General features: G+C 49.0%; 1 long non-coding RNA gene across 1 annotated transcript in view; it reads left to right on the top strand.

Moving 5' to 3' along the window:
* The first annotated feature begins 789 nt into the window (after positions 1-789).
* Positions 790-20611, top strand: part of LOC144767012 (uncharacterized) — a 75332-nt gene continuing 55510 nt past the window's right edge. The window contains exon 1 of the long non-coding RNA XR_013598022.1: positions 790-907. This is a non-coding gene — a long non-coding RNA (uncharacterized LOC144767012). The remainder of the gene's footprint in view (positions 908-20611) is intronic.

The raw sequence follows: 20611 nt of genomic DNA, 5'->3' as shown, positions 1-20611 counted from the left end.
TGGCTTTCTTAGGGAACATTCCCCTAGAAGACATCTGCAAGGCAGCAACATGGTCTACAACACACACCTTCACTAAACACTATTGTGTTGATGTGCAAGCCAAGCAGCAATCTGTCCTTAAAACTCTTTCAAACTACTGCAACAGATTTGATTTGAGGATTTATAAAGTGCAACGAATGCCCATGGGCGTCTTGGCGCTGAGTGAAGTACGGGACCTGAGCTGCTGAACAATTGGTATATTAGCCAGAGGTGAAGAGCCATGTCTTTATCTCCACAGACACAGGTGACCACCGCTAGGGGAGACACTGCTGCACAATCGATGCAAAGTGTAGAATCAGCAGCTCATATGCCTTAAACGGAAAATTCTACTTACCAGTATGCATCTGTTCTTGGCATGTAGAGCTGCAGATTTCTACACGCCCTCTTGCCTCCCCGGGACCTGTATCTGTTCCAGTTTTATCTTAATTAGATATACACGCATGGACATCCTTTCTTTCTACTGACTCCCATCATTTCCCATCATGACAATAAACAATCTAAGGATGGAGCCGATGCCCATGCACACTATCGTCCAAGGGAGGAGTCACCTATCTCGTGACTAAAAAGACTTCTTCCAAGACGACAACAACATGCAATCATTAGAGTCCAACACCAGGTGGCGATCTAATGCAAAGTGTAGAAATCTGCATCTCTACATGCCAAGAACAGATGCATACTGGTAAGTAGCATTCTCCTTTTATTGCAGTGCATATTCAAGTTCTAATGGACTAACAGTGGACTTTTCCTTCTGCAGAATATACTGAAAGAACAGAGGTGGCAGTGCTGCAGAAGAGAATGTGTCTGCGTGCTGAGACACAAAAAGAAAAGCCATTCCTCAGCACTCTGCTTTCCTTCATCAATTTACATGGTAAGTCAAACTCAAGTTGAATACTTTTGCTTGTCATAAAAAAAGTTCATTGCATCGGAGGGCCCTGTGTTCCTTTATAGTGGGGTCTTTGGCATGATTATATTTCTGTCAAGACTGTAGCAAAATCTATGATGTTACAGTAATCATCATATTTTATCAAAGACTTTGTCTCCAAAGCTGACAAAGCCTGCTTCAGAAACCTGTGCAAATAATGTATCATCGGAGGACATTACTGTCTTAAGGCTAAAATGAGTTGCCTTAATTTGGTGCGATGGAGTTACTTTATCATAGAGTGAAGCTCATTTGACCTGTTTACCTGCACTCTGTATGTGTGACTCTGATACTCCAGATGGATTGCTGTTTAAGATACTCTGCGGTCTTGCAACTACATCCCATTTTCAAAAAGAGCCCAATGCTTTCAGTGGTTCAGAGTACTTTCCGAGTGCACCGCCTAGCTTCCCTTTAATCATAATTATATATAGTTACCTAGTGCATAATTGCTGATGTCTCCTCTTCCTGTGTATCTTCGTCACCCAGGGTGATTGGTCAAGTGCTTTCCTGACATCACAAAGCTAGAGCAGGATGTCATCTGACATGAGGGACAATCAGTTGCCTAGCAAACACTAGGATGCATTTATCATGGTGTTGAAATGGGTAGCAGGGTAAACGGGGCACTCTGCTGAAGACCTAGATGGTTAGATGAAAGAAACTAGGGCATTATTTGAGACTTGTTCATCTGTTTGAAGGTGCGGTTAATCGTAGTGTTCTCGACTTCTTCTCTATAGCTCAACTGATAGGGATGTACTGAGATGAATAAGTTAAGATATCGTTTATAGTTTTTATTATTCCCACTAACTATAGCGTAAACCTTCCTCCTTAAACTTCTCACATCACTTAATTGCTATTGGCGTATCATAACCTAAAAGAATTGCACTGAGAAGGGGACGCCGTCACTTGGCTGGCAATCACACCTTTTTATCTACATCCTGATGTAGGTGCTAGAGTGGTGTAGAGAGTAGTAGAAAATGAGGCATAGGATTGAGAAATGTACGCCAGGTTGAACATGAAAACTGAGATTTTAATTTTTAGTAAGCTGTGAATTTTCACAATATTACTGTCTCCATAGTACTGATTATCAAGGTTTAGAAAATCTAATTTTTATTGCAGTGCATTTGTTAGAAAATATTCAAGTTTTAATGGACTAACAGTGGACGTTTCCATCTGCAGAATATACTGAATGACCAGAGGTGGCAGTGCTGCTTAAGAGAATGTTTCTGCGTGCTGAGAACCCCCCCAAAAAAAAGCCAGTCCTCAGCTGTTAGATTTGGGGGTCTCTAGTTGGCACAGGTAGGTTCTTGTGACAAATAGGGACACTCTCCTCTAGTCAGGACAAGGGGATTATACTCCTAAAATAACCCCTGCTCACCCTCTAAGCTGCGTGGTGTGAGCAGTCAAGGCTTATTTCAGAGGCTTAGTAAGTTAAGCAGTTGTGACCACATACAGTAACACAGTGACAACACTGCAAATGGACACCACACAAGTTTTATATAAAAAATAAGTGGACTTTACATAGTTACCACAAGACCATAAACCACAAAAATACACACTATGATTACTTTAAGATGGTAGATTTAAGCTTAGTTCAGTTCTTAGATGCGACACTGCGACAATGTACCTTAAGTTGGGTTGCGCTTCCACGACGAGCAACGTTGCAGCGATGGGAAATGCGGACAAGTTCAGATACAAAGAAATAAAGACGTGAAGATCTTCCAGATGCGGCACGCTTCTCGGGGATGCGAGAAACTCTCTGTTGGATGCGTGGACTGCAGCGGCGACACCATTACGATGCGACGGCAACAGCTCCAGCGGCGACGCTCTTCTCCACAATGCGTGAAGCTTCCACTCGATGCAACAACTACAGCGGCGACATTCAAGATGCGACGGCAGCAGCACCGACGGCGGTGCGCTTCTCGGGGATTCGAGGGGCTCTTGGTCGATGCGGTGCAATGCGACCGTTCCAGCGGCGACACCCTCCTGCTTTGGAGTTGCGACGGCACACACAGCGACGGCAACACGCTCCGACCTCATTGCGAGATTCTTCTCCTGATGCAGTGCTGTGGGACAGCTCCAGCGGCGACACCCTCCTCCTTCGGAGTTGCGACGGCAGCAGCAGCGACAGCGACAGGCTTCCTCTTCGTTGCAGCACGCTTCTCTCCGATGCTGTGCAGTGCGACAGTTCCAGCGGCGACACCCTCCTTTGGAGTTGCGACAGCAGGCACAGCGACGGCGACACGCTTCTTCTTGTTGAGTCGCACTTCCAGCTCCTTGCAACACGCAGTTCCTCAGAAGGCCCAAAACAGCAGCAGACACTTCCAAAAGAACTCTGGGGAGCTGGGCGGTGAAGTCTGTTGTCCCTGAGACTTCAGCAGGAGGCAAGCTCTTTTCCAAGCCCTTGGAGATCCTTCACAAGTTGAAAGCAAAGTACACAAAGTTCCTTTCTCCTTCCTTTGGCAGTAAGGCAACCACTGCAGGCCAATCCCCCAAGCAGCACTTCAGCTTGGGAATAGTCTCTCCTCAGTTTCTTCAGGTTTTTCTCCTCAGTAAAGGTTTCTTCTTGTAGTCCAAAGTGATCTAATTTCATAGGATCATCGTCCCAATATTTATACCCCATAATCCTTTGTTCTCTGAGGGGAGAGTGGGCTTTGCCCAGTCCAAACCAGATCTGAAGCACTCTGTTTACCAGAATTCTCCTTTCCTTTCACAGTGCAGGGCATGCACATCAGACGCCCCACAGGAGGTGGAGCCAGCATTGTGGAAGGCAAGTACAGTCCTGGAGCACTTTGTTTACAGGACTCCTTCTCTTCTTTCAGTGTGCAGGGCAGAGACATCAGCCGCTCCCCAGGGGGTGGAGCCAGGATTGTGGAAGGCCGGCACAGCCCTATTCAAGGTTCAGGTGCAACTCCTCCCTCCCATCTAGATGCAGATCTCTCTATTCACCACTGGGTGACTCAGCCTGTCTCCTGGAATTCCCCAGCCCTGTCACTCCCAAAATCAGACATAGGAATACACAACCTAGCGGAGGCAGGTTTGAATGGTTAGACAAGCAAATACCTATTTTCTAAAAGCTGTATTTGCAAACACAGAATATTAAAATAACCTTTACTGAAAGATGTATTTTATTATTCTGAGTTCAGGCATACTAAACTCTAATTTCTACCATGTTCTCTGAGCCTGTTAGGATTATAAAGTGTAATAATTCTAACACCCCATTCTAGCCTATGGAGAACAGGTAGCCTTGCAATAGTGAAAAATGAAAATGGCTGTAATTCACTGTTAGGACATGCCACACACATCAGGGTTTGTCCTACCTCATACTTACAATGCACCCTGCCCTTTGGCCTACCATAGTGGTGACTGAAATGAAGAAAAGGGAAGGTTTCGGGACTGGGAAGTTGGTGCACTTGCCCAGTCAACATGACAGTACCAGACTGCACGCAGGCTATGCAATGGCAGACATTAGACACATTTTACAAGGCTGCTTCTGTGGGTGGCACAACCAGTGCTGCAGGCCCACCAGCAGCATTTGGATTTACACGCCCTGGGCACAGTGCACTAGACTATGGTGTGACAAGTAAACCAAATCCAAGCATGGAACCACTGATTAACATCAATTTACAGTAGGGAGCACTTGCACTGTGGCACTGGATAGCAGTGGCACAGTGCCCAAAGCATCTAATACCACCAAAAATACATGAGACAACAGCAAAAATGGAAGGGTGACCTACGCTAATGGTGCCAGGTCTAACACGTGTTCCCTCCAGCTGAAGAGTGGGGAGAACTACCCTAACTCCTGGGAGTTCTCTTCACTAAGTCGGCGTTGGCGTGTTCTGTTCTGTACCAGGGCGGTGTTCCACCGTAAAGTCCATACCCTGTAGGGAGATGGACCACCTCAACAGTTTTGGATTCTCACCCCTCATCTGCATCAACCATCTGAGGGGCCTGTGGTCTGTCTGAACCCGGAAGTTAGTCTCAAACCGGTATGGTCTCAGCTTCTTCAGTGCCCAGACCACAGCAAATGCCTCACGCTCAATAGCACTCCACCTCTCTTCCTGTGGTAGTAACCTTCTACTGATAAAGGCTACAGGTTGATCTAGGCCCTCCTCATTCATCTGTGACAGAACAGCCCCCACACCATGCTCTGAAGTGTCTGTTTGGATGATAAACTCTCTTGAGAAGTTTGGTGCCAGGAGCGCGGGCGCCGTGCACATGGCAGCTTTAAGGGCCTCAAAAGCTTTCTGACAAGTGTCAGTCAGTTCAGATCACCTTCTTGTGCTGCTTCTTAGAAGTCAGCTCTGTCAAGGGAGCAACAATGTTGCCATAGCCCTCGACAAACCTCTTGTAATACCCTGTGAGACCTAGGAAGGCTCTCATCTCTGTCTGGGTTTTGGGTGGCTCCCAAGCCAGGATGCTTTCAATCTTGGGTTGTAGGGGTGCCACCTGGCCGCTCCCAACTTGGTGTCCCAAGTACACCACGGAACCCTGCCCAATCTGACACTTTACTCGCCTTGATTGTGAGGCCTGCTTTCCGCAGCACCATCAACACTTCCCAGAGGTGGTGCAGATGTTCCTCCCAACTGGCACTGAACACTGCGATGTCATCCAAGTAGGCGGCACTGAACTCATCCAGTCCAACCAACACCTGGTTGACCAACCTCTGAAAGGTGGCAGGGGCATTCTTCATCCCAAAGGGCATAACACGGAACTGGAAATGCCCATATGTAAATGTAAATGTAAATTGATACTTGTATAGCGCACTACTCACCCGCAAGGGTCTCAAGGCGCTTGTACGAATACCGCTGTGGAACCCATCCTGGCTTTCCCTGTGAGTTGTCCACTCCTGGGCACCCCCAAGGTGGAGGCCAGGCATCCTTAGCGTTGTGGGGGCCGTTGTGGAGATTAAGCAAGCTATTGCCCAGAGTTGCAGAGTGGGACTCCATGATTGGAATAGGCACCGAGGCGAGAATTATCAGGTCCGTGGAATTTTTGAGCTCAAGACCCGCCGAAGCGGGGAATTGAACCCTGGTCCTGGGCTAGACATCTGCATCAGGGTCTGCCGCTCTAACCATTGAGCCACACTTCTCATCTGGTGTGGAGAATGCCGGCCTCTCCTTTGCCCCATCAGTCAAGGCGATCTGCCAGTACTCAGACGTTAAGTCAAACTTGCTGATGTACCGCGCAGCCCCTAGCCGATCAATGAGCTCATCAACTCTGGGGATGGGGTGTGCACCAGTCTTTGACTGAATTGAGCCCTCTGTAGACCACACAGAACCGGAGTTCAGGTGTGGCACCCGGCGCTGCAGCATTCGGGACCAAGACCACTGGGCTGGCCCAAGGACTGGGTCACTGGGTAGCAAACTCCCCTTTGCGATCCCCCGTAATTGAATCTCCATCTCGTCAACAGGACTGGTCCGGGCCCTTTAAGGACAGCCTGGACTTCCCGGACTTTGACTCCACCCCTGTAATGACGGAGTTTGTCGGCCTATCAGATCCGGCCTCATGGGAAAGATCGGTGGACCTGGAAGACGCTAGAGGGGGCGAGGTCCAGTGCGACTGGGAACGGAGGAAAGGAAGACAGCGGGAAACAGACCGGAGCGAAGCCACGGACCTGAAAGACGATGAGACCGGGAGAGCTGATAGCGGAGCGCAGGACCAGGAGGACGTCGGAGCCGGGAGTGCTGGCAGCGGAACCACGGACCTGGAGGACCTCGGAGCCGGGAGAGCTGACAGCCGAGCCATGGGTTGAGAGGACGCCCAGGAGAGGACACTGCAGGAGAAGCCAGGAGACCACCGTCCCCTCTCATCGCCCAGCCACGCACAGGAAGACGCGTGGCTAAGCCAGGTACGGGGTCGCCTCAGAGCTCTCTTAGGATTTAAGAAAGTGTGGGGAACCGGGTAGCAAAGGGAGGAGGGAGGGACTGTTCTAAGGGCACCATTTCCTTTTGAGCACTGAGCACCGCACTTATCGGGTTAGTGATCTGTCCTAGGACAAACGGTGATGGTTTATTCCTCCTCACTCATGTTACCCGCACACCCTACCCCCGAACTAAATGCGGATATTGAGCTGTTACTTAACAACCCCGTTTTCCTTTCTTTTTCACAAATACCCTGGCGAGACGGTGAGGAGAAAACGGAAACCGATCAAGCCTTGAAGTCACTGAAGACCAGCTGCAAGAAGCTTACCCCTTCGTTTCATTGCGACGAGTTGAACTTTGTGGTTAAACCCATTAATAAAAGAAAACTTAGTTACCTCACTTCAGTATTGGCTCCTTCTCTCCTTGTAGACCCCCAAGGTTACAAGTGGCGAGCCAGATAGGAGATTCCGTCTGATAAAGATGGAGAATCTAGTTAATCAGATGAGGGAAGGACAGGCCAAGTTGGAGTGGGCAGTGGGACAGTCTACAGAGCAAGCCGACAATGACAGGGCAGCTTTCACAGCCGCCATGCAACAACAAGCGGACAATTTAACCAAACTAGCTGAGGGACAAACCCAACTCTTAGCCACCTTGGGACAAAGTCGTGTTGCTGCTCCTCCGGGGCCATGGTACCTCTGCAAAAATATGTTGCTGCAGATGACCCCATTTCATATTTTTTTTTAATTTTGAAAGGGGTGCTAGAGCTAGTGCCTGGCCGGGAGAAAGGTGGCCTTTCTATCTTGCGCCTCTTTTATCCGGGGAGGCCCAGGCAGCCTACCAAATGGGCAACAAAGACGGGACGGCCTCATACGGACATGTGAAGCAAATTGTCCTAGACAGACTCGGAGTCGATGATGAAAGTCACAGGCTACCATTCAGACAGGAAAGAGGACAACCAAGCGATGCTCCAAAAACGTTGTTCTACAAACTAAAAGACGCCGCTGACCGTTGGTTGAAACCCCAGGACAGTAATATGGAAGAAGTTATGAATAAAATCTACCTTGAGCAGTTTCTTGAAGCGCTTCCTTATGGGACTCAAAGGTGGCTTAGACAGCATGCAGGGTTAACATTGGAACATGCTATAGAAATGGCCAATTCCTATGCCCGAGCCCAAAACCGTTCTACCTTCAGGGAAGCAGACAGACCCAACGCCAGTAAAATCCCGGTAAAAATGGAAAAGAAAGCCTACAAGGGCCCTACAGACTTACCTCTTAAACCCCGCTCCCATAAAATCGATCCTCCCGTTATGACTGGTCCACAATGTTACGAGTGTGGAGAGTGGGGCCACATCGCGAGGTATTGTTGCAAAAAGAAAGAGAAGAAGGAAGAACCCATGGAAGTGGGATACCTGCCCCGCGCCATCCTGTATGACCAAGAAACAGGACCTGCCTTTTATGTAAGTGTTCTGCTTGATAACCAGAAAACCCAAGCCTTATTAGATTCAGGATGTCGCCATTCAGTCGTTAGGAAGAGTTCCCTGCCTGCCCCTTCTCTCTTGTTGAAACGGACAGTCAGGATAAAATGTGTCCATGGTGATATCCGAACCTATCCTTTAGCCAGGGTAACCCTTACAACTGAGGAAGGTACACAAGTACAGTGCGAGGTAGGAGTACTCCCCGAATTACCTGAACCCCTTATTATTGATACAGATAATTCACGTTTTTCTACTCTGACGGAAGCTTTACAAAGGAGTAGACAACTAGAGAAAAACCTCCCTGGTTTATTAGTGGCCGAACCATGGGCAACAGATTCATATTTTCGTGCTGCCCAATTAAATGACGCCTCTTTAGCTCCAAATTGTGGGGTGTGGAAACCGCACTTGATTGTCTTAATTTACCAATGGTGTGATAGGTAGGTGGTGCGCTGGAGTAATGCTCCCTGTGCCAGGAGTCAATTGTACCATGAAATGAGCTCTGTTTCCCATGGGAGCAGAGTCCCTCCAGTGCACTCTAGGAGAACAAAGTTCTTGAAATGATGTAATCCCAGTTCTAGGTATCTGGTATCAAAGTTCATTTTTATTCTTTGTAAATGTCGAAATTTCACATTATTCCATCATAATGTTACATTACATTGTTATTTTGCGCCCAATGCATTTCGGGCATTTGCCCTTCATCAGGGGACTTAGGGTCTAAAAGTAACCAGAGTAAAGCATCTAATTAGATTGTACATTTCAAGCATAGCAGTTTCGTAAATGACGAACATTCAAGCTGCATGCTAATTAAACTTGCAATTTGTGATGAGTTTATGTGAGAAGGTGAAGGATTGAAAGAATTGGAAACACAAAAGATTAGAATAGGAAGGTTATGTGATTTCCGAAAGTCTCCGTGTGTGCATGCAATGAAGGCATGTCTCTTCCATTAAATGCGCTTGCTTACAAATAAAGATAACACCCGGTGAATAAAACAATTCGTTCAGGTATGCAGTGAGTTCTGACCTGTTTTGTAGAACACACGAATATGAGTCGCATTTGATCAATGTCAGCAAAGTATCACCTGAAATGGATATAAATGGTCAAACGACTGACGTGATACGGACTATGTCGTATCCAGTTCTGAAATGATAAACCCTGTGAGCTTACCGTGTATCTTGGGGCGGTCGGACGTGTGTCGATTTCGCGGTGCGATGTGAAATGATAGCAGTGTTAGTGCCGGTAATGTTTTGGCCGGCGAATCATTAACGTGCTTTCCGATTGGTTTCGGAGCGATCATGTGACTGAACTGGAAAAGAAAACGGTTCCTATTGGTGTGAACCGTGTTTGATGAAAAAAACGCTCAGTGCGATGTTTTTTGTTCAACTCCAATGAACTTTATGATCCCGAACGCGGTGTGTGAAAGGCAGAAAATGAATGTTGAACGAAAAAAATTGGATGAACAAGAAATTGCTGGTGTGGGTGATATGATAAATGTGGTTGAATGTGCTCATATAAACAATGAAACATGCTGAAATGAAAGACTGTTCATCACAAACTTCTACACGAGGGATTTGATAGATTATAAAAACATGTCTACTTAGTAATCAGGATACATAAATCACGTAGTGTGGGTGATATGATGAATTTGGTTGAATACGATCATATAAACAATGAAACACACTGTAATGGAAGACTGTACATCACAAAAATATGCACGAAGGATTTGATGGAGTGTAAAAAAATATATCTACTTAGTAATCAGGATACATAAATCACATAATGATTTAGCAGTGATCAAATTATAAGTAACAGCTGTACTCTAAACGTTCATTAAGCCCTTTCGGTTGTGTAGATGACAATCGGTGTATCCAAAAAAGTTCTCTCCTGAGTAAATATTGGGTGTTGTCTCTTCCTGGTAATATCGGTACCATTTCTAGGATGCAGAACCTCAGTTGACTCAGATTATGACTTTGTTCATTGAAATGATAGCCACAGTGGATTTCAAAGTTTTTAAACGGATGTTGCTTTTATGTTCAAAAAGTCTCGTTTTTATTTTCCTTGCTGTTTTTCCCACGTATGCGAGGCCACATGGCCATTTTAGTATATATATTATATTCGTACTATCACACGTTCCGTTGACGTTCAATTTGATTTTTGTCCCTTTTAGTGGGTGTGTGATTTCATTCCCTTTAATGATCGTGTTACAATTTCCACAGTTGTGGCAAGGTACTGTTACTTTGTATGTTATGGAAATGTCTTTTCTTTGATTCAGTAACTCCTTGATGTTCTTAGTTCTTTGGTAAGCAAAACGTGGATTGCTGCTAAATAGTCCTTTGAAATCCTCCTCTAGGGCTAGTAATGGCCAGTTTTTTAAGATCACTTTTTTAATGTGGTGACTTCGTGTTGAGTATTTTGATACGAATACAGCTCTTTGTTCATCTTTGGTTTGTGATGGTTTTCACAATTGATCTCTATTTAGTCCTTGTGCTCTGTCAACGGCTTCAACCATTGTGGTTTCAGGATACTTTCGGTCGTGAAATTTTTGTAAGATGATTTTCTTATGTTGTTCGTACGTGGCTTGTGTGGAGGCGATCCTTTTAACACGGAGCAGTTGAGAAAATGGTAAATGTTTTTTGAGTGAGGGAGGGTGAAAACTGTGAAAATGAAGTAGGTTGTTCCTGTCGGTTGCCTCTTTAGCTCCAGCATGGCAGAATGCCCAAGAGAACAAAAACCGGGGAAGGCTCCTTGTTAGACTGGTCAGCCCTAGGGTGGTCTTTCCCTGTGATTTTTTTGCCCTGGGCTCATTTTTTTCACCTATTTTTTTTTTTGTTTGCCCATAGGTCTTCGGGCACCTTTTCACAGCTAACCTGTGTTAGGGTGCAGGTGCTCTCTACTTTCAACATGGCTGCCACTGGCCCCTGCTACTGCAGCGTGGTCTTTTTAGTGTAGCACCCTAGTTGCCAGGAGCAGGCTGGGTCCCCATACATTGTTGCAACACCAGCCACCCAGCCCCTGTCCATAGTTAGAGTGGGGAAGCTCCTGGAACCTTCCAGAAGGAAGGCGGACATGACTTTTCCCGTCTTAGAGAGTGGTCGCCTGACCTGGGCATATATAAGCGAGGGAGGGAACTTTTTCCAGTCAGTTGGGGCATCACTGACCTGGGGAACCCACGCAGGAGTTTTAGGCGGGAGGGCCTAGTGAGGAACCTATGCTACTGGGAGTGACAGGATTTAGGTGCTGCCTCTTAAGCTCAGTGAGGTGTCCAAAGCTAGTGGTAGGGAACCCCAGGGCCCATCTGCAGTGACTGAGGAGAAATTCTTCAAGCCTTCAACTCATTGCTCCCCCCCCCCCTTTTTCTTCAACTTCAAGAAACAAGCAACTAAGGGCGCAGAACCATCCAAGCGCCAAGAAACCTACTTAATGAGACCAGGTACTGGACTGAGCTGCCCTGCGCATCCCCTGCCTTCAGCTGGGCCTACCTGTCTCCCGTGACTGAACTGTGTGACCAGCGCTATGATTTGCCCCCATCCTGCCTGCAGATCTGACTGACTAACTTGTGGAGCACTGTAATCTGCCCTCCTGCTAAGCGCTGTGTCAGATCCTGCCTTCCCTGTCAGGGATCGTCGAAATTGTCTTCCTGCCCTGCCGGCACCTAGCGCTGAGAAGCGCCTCCAAGCGCTGTACCTGGCCGCCTGGGGAAGCCCCCTCGTCACCGCGGCATCAGCGCCACCCACGTGACGCCTCTGAGGCCCTGCCGGCCCGCCCTGGGGCTGCCCACCTTCACGCTGTGTCCAGCGCAGTGTTTGCCCCCCTCTGCAGCCCTCGGTGCCAGGAGAGGGCCGCCGCATTGAAACTGACAGGCCGCGCTAGGCCTGAAGCCTACTTGGAGCCCGTCACGTGAGCGGGAGCGCCGCCGCGTCATCGGCCCCGCCCAAGCTGCCTCGCTATTGGCTGTTCCCACCGGGCCCAGCTGACAAGGCCCGGCGCTCGGGGAAAGCCGTGTCTCCCCTCAGAGGGGGACGTGGAGCCAGAGAGCCCCTCCGGTGGAGCCTTCCCCCCTGATCTCGCTCTGGCCCCGGCGCCTGGTGCCCGAAGCCAAGCCGGCACAGCGCTGGGCCGAGTGAGGCCCTGGAAAGGTCAAACACCCCCTTTCCCTCACCATCGACTACGCAAGGGCCCGGAGGGCCGAAGAATAGAGGTAACCCCCTGGGGAGGAGGGCGGTAGGCCGCGTAAGGCCCGAGGTCGCCCCTCCCCCGGGGTTAACTGTGACTGGCCCTGTTGGCCCCTTTCTGAATGTGCCTCATCGCATTGTTTTGCCATATTTACAAGCCTGCATTATCCTTCGAGAGCCATATTTACAAGCCTGCCTTATTCTTCGTGAGCCATATTTACAAGCCTGCAAGAGTGAAAGTGTACCATGTTTACAAGCCCGTTAATGAGAGGGAGAGTCACTTCACTGTACTGAATTTTCTTCCAGAGGTGGACTTCCATAACACTTTTGATGCTCTGATCTGGGTCGCAGCCGACCCGCATTCACAAGAAGAAAGGCTTGTCACAAATGACTAAAGGCTGTGTTCTTTGAAGTTCTTTGTTAGACTGATAAGTACTTGCTGATATGTTTTATTCCTTTCCTTTCTAGGAAAAGCGTCCATGAGAGGTTTGATGTGCTATTTAGATGCATTATAATTGTCGCTTCTTGTAGGATCCTCCAGGTTTATACCATTACCCCTTTGCCTGTCTAAGAGTCTGATGCGACAGGCGGGGTCAGTTGATGTTTCATTGCATAGATGAGCTGGCTGTAGTTTTGCTGAAAAGCCTTACTGAAATGTTTACTCTTCACAGGAAATGCAACCTGCATGTGATACATGAAATGTCTTAATGGAATGTTCATTTGAAATACTAGTGGATTACCAATGCCTTGCTCTAATTGAAATCCTATATAAAAGATCTTGATTTTTCAAATACAACATCTGGTGTGTTCTCCATTATTGCGCCACTGTGTGTTTTATTGGATGTGCGTGTTAAGTAGCTGCTTTACACATAAGCACCTGGCCGCCTTCCTGCTCGAGCCGTGCTACCCCCCGGAGAACTGGCGGTCCCAGTTCTTACACTCCTCTACCCCTGTTTTGTGGAAAAGAACGGACTCCTATATAGGTTAAGCCATGATCAGGCAACTCCGCAATTAATTGTGCCCACCACCTTTCGTGACCAAGTCATTTTTTATGCTCATGCCCACCTCCTGGCAGGGCATTCCGGTGCTGAAAAAACCACTAATTCGATAATACAACACTTCTTCTGGCCTGGGGTCTACGCACAGGTTAAAAAGTATTGTCATGAGTGTCACATTTGTCAAAAGCGCAATCCCTATATACCAACTAAAGTTCTTCTTCCCAATATAGGAAAACCATTTGAAAGGATTGGCGTAGACATAATTGGACCTCTCCCTAAATCACACCGAGCGTACCAGTATGTAATGGTTGTAGTGGATTACGCTACCCGGAGGCGTTTCCTTTTAAGGGGCGCCACTACAACCGCCATTTCCCAAAGATTAGTTGAATTTTTTGCTCGAATGGGGTTTCCCAAAGAATTGATAACAGACCAGGGAACCCCTTGTGTTTCACGTCTCATGAAACAGATCTGCAACGTTTTGAATGTCAAACACCTGCGCACCTCGGTTTATCACCCTCAAACCGACGGGTTAGTCGAACGTTATAATGGCCTTTTAAAAACCACCCTAAAGAAATTACTAACAGGGGACGGGAAACACTGGGACCAGTTGCTCCCACTGGCACTGTTCGTCCTACGAAGCCAATATCAGAGTAGTCTGGGAGCCTCCCCATTTGAGCTCCTTTTTGGGAGGAAACCTCGAACCCTGTTAGAGATCACTCAAGATAGTTGGGAAAGAGAAGGGGCGCGCGATGCCCAAGAACTCTTCGAATATTCACAACAACTGAAAACCCGTTTGCATAAGTTGAGAACTTTCTTATGACACCCTGGAGAAGGCCCAGGTAAAACAGAAAACCTTTTATGACAAAGGAAAAAAATGGAGAGAACTGCCCATAGGAGATTGGGCCCTTGTTCTCTTGCCCACGTCTACTCACAAACTCCGCAAGGAGTGGCAGGGACCGTTCCCAGTGATAAGGAAAATAGGAAAAACCACCTATGCCTTAAAACTCTCACCCTCAAGAACCCAGATATATCACATAAACATCCTTAAGAAGTGGTTGGGTCCCCCTCCAAGCTCACCTGTGGCGGTTTCCATGGCTACGTCAGTCCCGCATACCATAGAACAAATCGCAATGGAGCGCACACCGCTAGCCCCCTCTCCGGGTCGCCCCTAGGGACTCTGGTACATGGAGTTCTTGAGTGGATCACCCCAGTGGGTGCAAGTAGGTACTTGTAGAACTGATGATCTCTAGACCCGATACATGTCCCGGGTTTTTGGATATCGCCCGAGACATGGCTCGGGTTTCGGGATGGCTTCCCACATCAGTAGAAAAAATAGTTAGGGGTGGAAGAGAAGGCCGCCTAACAACCGTCAATGGCTTTGATGCCCGAACCGGCACGCAGGTGCGTCGTCCAGGAGCCCGTCGGCTCAAGGCTCAAGGGAGCCAATTTGTAGAAGCAATCGCAATGGAGCGCACACCGCTAGCCCCTCCTCCGGGTCGCCCCTAGGGACTCTGGTACATGGAGTTCTTGAGTGGATCACCCCAGTGGGTGCAAGTAGGTACTTGTAGAACTGATGATCTCTAGACCCGATACATGTCCCAAGTTTTTGTATATCGCCCGAGACATGGCTCGGGTTTCGGGATGGCTTCCCTCATCAGTAGAGAAAATAGTTAGGGGTGGAAGAGAAGGCCGCCTAACAACCGTCAATGGCTTTTATGCCCGAACCGGCACGCAGGGCTCCTGGACGACGCACCCAAAAACCCGGGACATGTATCAGGTCTAGAGATCATCAGTTCAACAAGTACCTACTTGCACCCACTGGGGTGAACCACTCAAGAACTCCATGTACCAGAGTCCCTAGGGGCGATCCGGAGGAGGGGCTAGCGGTGTGCGGTCCATTGCGATTGTTTCTACAAATTGGCTCCCTTGAGCTTTGAGTCGACGGGCTCCTGGAAGACGCACCAGCGTGCCGGTTCGGGCATCGAGGCCATTGACGGTTGCTTGGCGGCCTTCTCTTCCACCACCCCTAACTATTTTCTCTACTGATGAGGGAAGTTATCCCGAAACCCGAGCCACGTCTCGGGTGACATCCAAAAACCCGGGACATGTATCGGGTCTAGAGATAATCAGTTCAACAAGTACTACTTGCACCCACTGGGGCGAACCACTCAAGAACTCCATGTACCACAGTCCCTAGGGGCGATCCGAAGGAGGGGCTAGCGGTGTGCGGTCCATTGCGATTGTTTATACCATAGAACAAGCAGTCCTAAACCCGGAACTTCCAGAAAAGAAGAAAACGGAAGTGCTGAACATACTCCTTAAAGATCAGCCTATTTTCTCAGACCAGCCGGGTAGGACTACATTGGCAGTCCATTCAATCCCAACCCCTGATGGCGTCACTATAAAACGAAAGCCTTACCACGTCCCCGAGGCCCGAAGGTTGTTACTAAGTACAGAAATAAGGAAAAGGTTGGAAGCAGGTATCCTAGTCCCCTCCAAAAGCAATTGGTCTTCCCCAGTAGTTTTAGTGCCAAAACCGGACGGAAGCACTAGGTTTTGTATAGACTTCCTTGCCGTTAACAAGGTTTCAAAACAAGATGGGTACCCATTGCCAAGAGTGGACGAACTAATCGAACGCCTTGGTGAGGCTCAATACATAACAACCATTGACCTCACCAAGGGCTCCTGGCAAGTACCCCTTCTACCCCAAGATCCGGAGAAGACAGCCTTTTCGACACCCGAAGGGTTGTTTCATTTCACGGTTCTACCATTCGGCTTACATGGGGCCCCTGTGACGTTTCAACGTCTTATGGACACCCTACTAGCCCCCTATACCCTGTTCGCAGCAGCCTTCTTAGACGACATCGTTGTCCACAGTCCAAACTGGGAGGCCCACCTCCATCACTTAGAACAGATAGTGGGGGCTCTACAAGAGGCCGGCTTACACATTAACTCAAAAAAATCACGGATAGCATTTACCCAAGTCAAATACTTAGGTTATGTCCTGGGAGAGGGTCATCTATTTTTCCAACAAGAAAAGGTAAAAGCCATCCAATCACAGGTCTTTCCAACAACGAGAAGGGATCTTAGGGCCTTCCTAGGTCTAGTCGGCTATTATCGCCGTTTCATCCCGCACTTTGCCTCAGTCTCTGCCCCCCTAACGGACATGCTAAAGAAAACAGCTACTTCTGTGCACTTCAAAAAACCTTCCCCTCAAGGAAGTACAGCCTTCCAAGCCCTAAAAGACATCCTGTCATCAGCCCCGGTCTTGACGGACCCTGATTTTGAGAAACCTTTTTATCTACAAACAGATGCTTCAGGCGTGGGTTATGGGGCAGTGCTCTCACAACTAGACACCGAAGGCAGGGAAAAACCCATCTTGTACTTGAGTCGGAAGTTATTCCCTCGAGAAGGGGCCTACCCAACAATAGAAAAGGAGTGCCTTACGGTCAAGTGGAGCATCGAGAAACCTAGAAGGTCGCCATTTTACACTGTTTACCGACCATGCTCCTTTGACCTGGCTGCAGCAAAACAAGGGCCGGAATGATCGCATCTTGCGCTGGTTCCTTTCACTCAAGCCATATGACTTCGAGGTACGGCATAGGAAGGGGACAAATCAAACAAATGCTGACTTCCTGTCACGCTATATGTCACGGGGTAGCAAACTCCCCTTTGCGATCCCCCGTAATTGAATCTCCATCTCGTCAACCGGACTGGTCCGGGCCCTTTAAGGACAGCCTGAACTTCCCGGACTTTGACTCCACCCCTGTAATGACGGAGTTTGTCAGCCTGTGATAAGTTGGCCTGATATATGATGTCCACTAGTTCTAGTGACCACCTTGTATCAGTCCAAACAACCCTTATGGTGAATGGTTGTAAGTCAACCTTATAGACCAGCTATCCTAATGGTAGCATGGACAAAGCAGTCTTAGGCTAAACTCTTTTGGCATGTGAGGCCAGCTGTTTTACCACAATATAACCCCTTGAATACCAGATGAAAGGACACCACACAGGTTGTTATGAAAATAAACAATATATTTATTAATAACAACACCTCTGAACTCTTTATGAGATCAGAGGGCTAAGCACATGACAATACTAGGAAAGAAATACGAGTTTGCACAATATTTACACGTGTGCCTTAGGGGCACGACAAACCATATACTAAGAACAATGGAATGCGAGGAAGGAAAATACTGTAAGGAGATCCAGAGGCTGGAGGATCGCTGGGACTATGCTACGAACTAGGTAAGTACGGAGCAGGAGGCCCACGGGACTCACGTGCAGAGTGGAAACTCTCACGCGGGATGCGTACCAACGTCTATGGATACTACAGTTTACAAAGTTACGGATTCCGGACGAACCCAGCTGGATGGAGGGAAAACAGTGGACCTGGACACTAGGATAGTGAACACTGACTTCAGCACCTAGAAGCTTTAGTTACCTAACCCACAGGCTGCGGGTGCATAGGGCTGAAGTGGTGTCGGGTTTGCTGCGTTGATCCCGGTGATGCCTGAAACAATGAGTTGCTGGCAGGCAGCCAGATGGTGGAGTCCAGTGGTTCCAAGGATGGAACTAGGAAGGAGAAGTCCTGAAAGGGTAGGGGACAGAGTCTCGGTCACTAGCCAGTGACGGTGCTGGAACCAGGAGGGAACCAGATGCTGTTGCCGCGTTCAGGTGACGGAAGGGTCGCTTCTCTCTGTAGCTGCGCAGACCAGGAGCTGTTCTTTACGACCAGGCTGGAGGCCCGAGCCGTCCCACGTAGTCTGCTGCTGATGGCGGTGTTGGATCGTCGATCTGGTCAACAGGCCTTGGCCAGTGCAAGCCACGCGGTGAAACAAAGATGGCGTCTGGTGCGGACCAGGTGGGTCCGGGGCGCATCACTTTCACAAGGAAGCAAGGGCCAGTCTGGGGGACCAGACTAGCAGTGTCGAAATCTTCGGGTCGTCGTCTCAGAGGTCACGAGCCAGCCGGCAAGTGACCAGACAACAGGAAAAGCAGCAACCAGGCAAAAGGGCCCCACGCAGATCTCGTGGAGGCTGGGGGGCTGGTCTTTGATGCAGGTGCTGTGTCGGTGTGGGGCTTCTCAGTCCCCGATGCACTCACCCGAGGGTCCCTCGGTGGTCGTGCTGGAAGCGCTGTGCAGGTTTCTTCAAGATGGCCGTCTCCACGTTGCTCGTCGCACCCACGGGTCCCAGCTGTGCTGTGGATGTGGTTAGAGGTCATAGGGGTCTGGAGGTCCGGGTCTCGTTGAGCTGGGTTGTCAGATTCCGGGAAGGAAGGACTTGCAGCAAACCGCACAGGAGCTTGATGGTGCCTGCGAAGCAGGATGGTCACTCCCTGACCATAGGGGAGATTCTTCAGTCTTCTGATGTTCAGGAGGTCGAAGGTCAAGAGTTTCTTCGTGGAAGTTGTCAAGATTAATCTAACTGGGAATGGGACCAGCTCCTACCTTTATTCAGCTAAAGGGGGCTGCACTACGACTAGGTCCCTCCTCTGGGTGGGACCAGGAACGGGGGTGGTTACACCCCCTATCCTTTGTCTAGTTTCCCGCCAGAGCTGGGGCTGGAGTGCCCCAGCAACTGGTTGGAAACCGGTGTATGCACAGGGCACCTTGTGTGCCCCAGGCATGTCTCATTCCTTTCAGCCTTGGCCTACCTAATACACAAAATCCTGTCTGGGGTGGTGCTAGCACCTCCCAAGGCAGGAAACCCTTTGTCTGAGCCTCCCTCGCTGGAAGGACTCCCAGCAGCAGGAGGTCAGACTTGTGTCTGTGGTGGCAGCATCCATCTTGTGATGCTGAGGCTCGAGTTAACTTTAACCGGGGTTCACAGTTACATACATGTCGTGTCCCTCTAGAAGGGTGGAATGCTACCCCCGTCGCCAGAATTGGCGAGGGGGTAGTATTCCAATTCGTATGACACCTTACTCGACATGTTTTGATAATGTTATACCAGAGTTAGCATTTAACCGCGAGGATTATAATGCACTTAAGAGTATATGGTATAGCGTTATCATGGAACAGCTATTAGGACTTGGTTCTGCAAACTGCAAACGGGCTCAGCTCATGCCAGAGCACCATCTCACATAATTCCAAGCACTCTGCCTTCAGGATTGATAAGGCCTTCTCTAGGAGTGACTGATAGGAATATATGTGTCCATTTTAGGTTTAGATATAGGGAACTATATCTAAAGCAAAGGGTGATTACACCACCTTGCCCCAGCTGTCGTGCAGCCAGTTGTGTCTGTTTAGATGGCCAGCCAGGGGTGGCATAATACATGCTGCAGCCCCTGGTAGGCCCTGGGTACACCTATGCCCTGGATACCTAAGGTATACTGTACAGGGACTGATAAGGTGGCCCAGTACCAATTGGCAAATGCACCTAGGGTACATGGTTGTAATTTTAGAGAGAGAACAGCTAGGCTGTGGGTCTGATTAGCAGACCCACAGCCAGGGAAAGTCGTAAACCAGTGAAGCAAAAAGCAAAAATCTGGGGTGGCCATGGGATTGCAGACCCCACTCTCCTACACAGCCTATCAGATCCGGCCTCATGGGAAAGAAAGGCGGACCCGGAAGACGCGAGAGGCGGCGAGGTCCAGTGCGACTGGGGATCGAGTAAAGGAAGACGGCGGGAAAGAGACCGGAGGGAAGCCACGGACCTGAAAGACGACGAGACCGAGAGTGCTGATAGCGGAGCCCAGGACCAGGAGGACATCGGAGCCGGGAGTGCTGGCAGCGGAACCACGGACCTGGAGGACCTCGGAGCCGGGAGAGCTGACAGCCGAGCCAAGGGTCGATAGAACGCCCAGGAGAGGACACCGCAGGAGAAGCCAGGAGGCCACCCTCCCCTCGCATTGCCCAGCCACGCTCAGGAAGACGCGTGGCTAAGCCAGGTACGGGGTCGCCTCAGAGCTCTCTTAGGATTTAAGAAAGTGGGGGAACCGGGTAGCAGAGGGAGAATGGAGGGAGGAACTGTTCTAAGCGCACCATTTCCTTTTGAGCACTGAGCACCGCACTTATCGGGTTAGTGTTCTGTCCTAGGACAAACGGTGATGGTTTATTCCTCCTCACTCGTGTTACCCGCACACCCTACCCCCTAACTAAACGCGGATATTGAGCTGTAACTTTTTTCACAAATACCCTGGCGAGA

Source organism: Lissotriton helveticus, chromosome 7 (assembly GCF_964261635.1).
Source record: "Lissotriton helveticus chromosome 7, aLisHel1.1, whole genome shotgun sequence".
NCBI lineage: Eukaryota > Metazoa > Chordata > Amphibia > Caudata > Salamandridae > Lissotriton > Lissotriton helveticus.
Note: the sequence above shows the minus strand (reverse complement) of the source record. Positions and strands in the feature narration are given on the sequence as shown.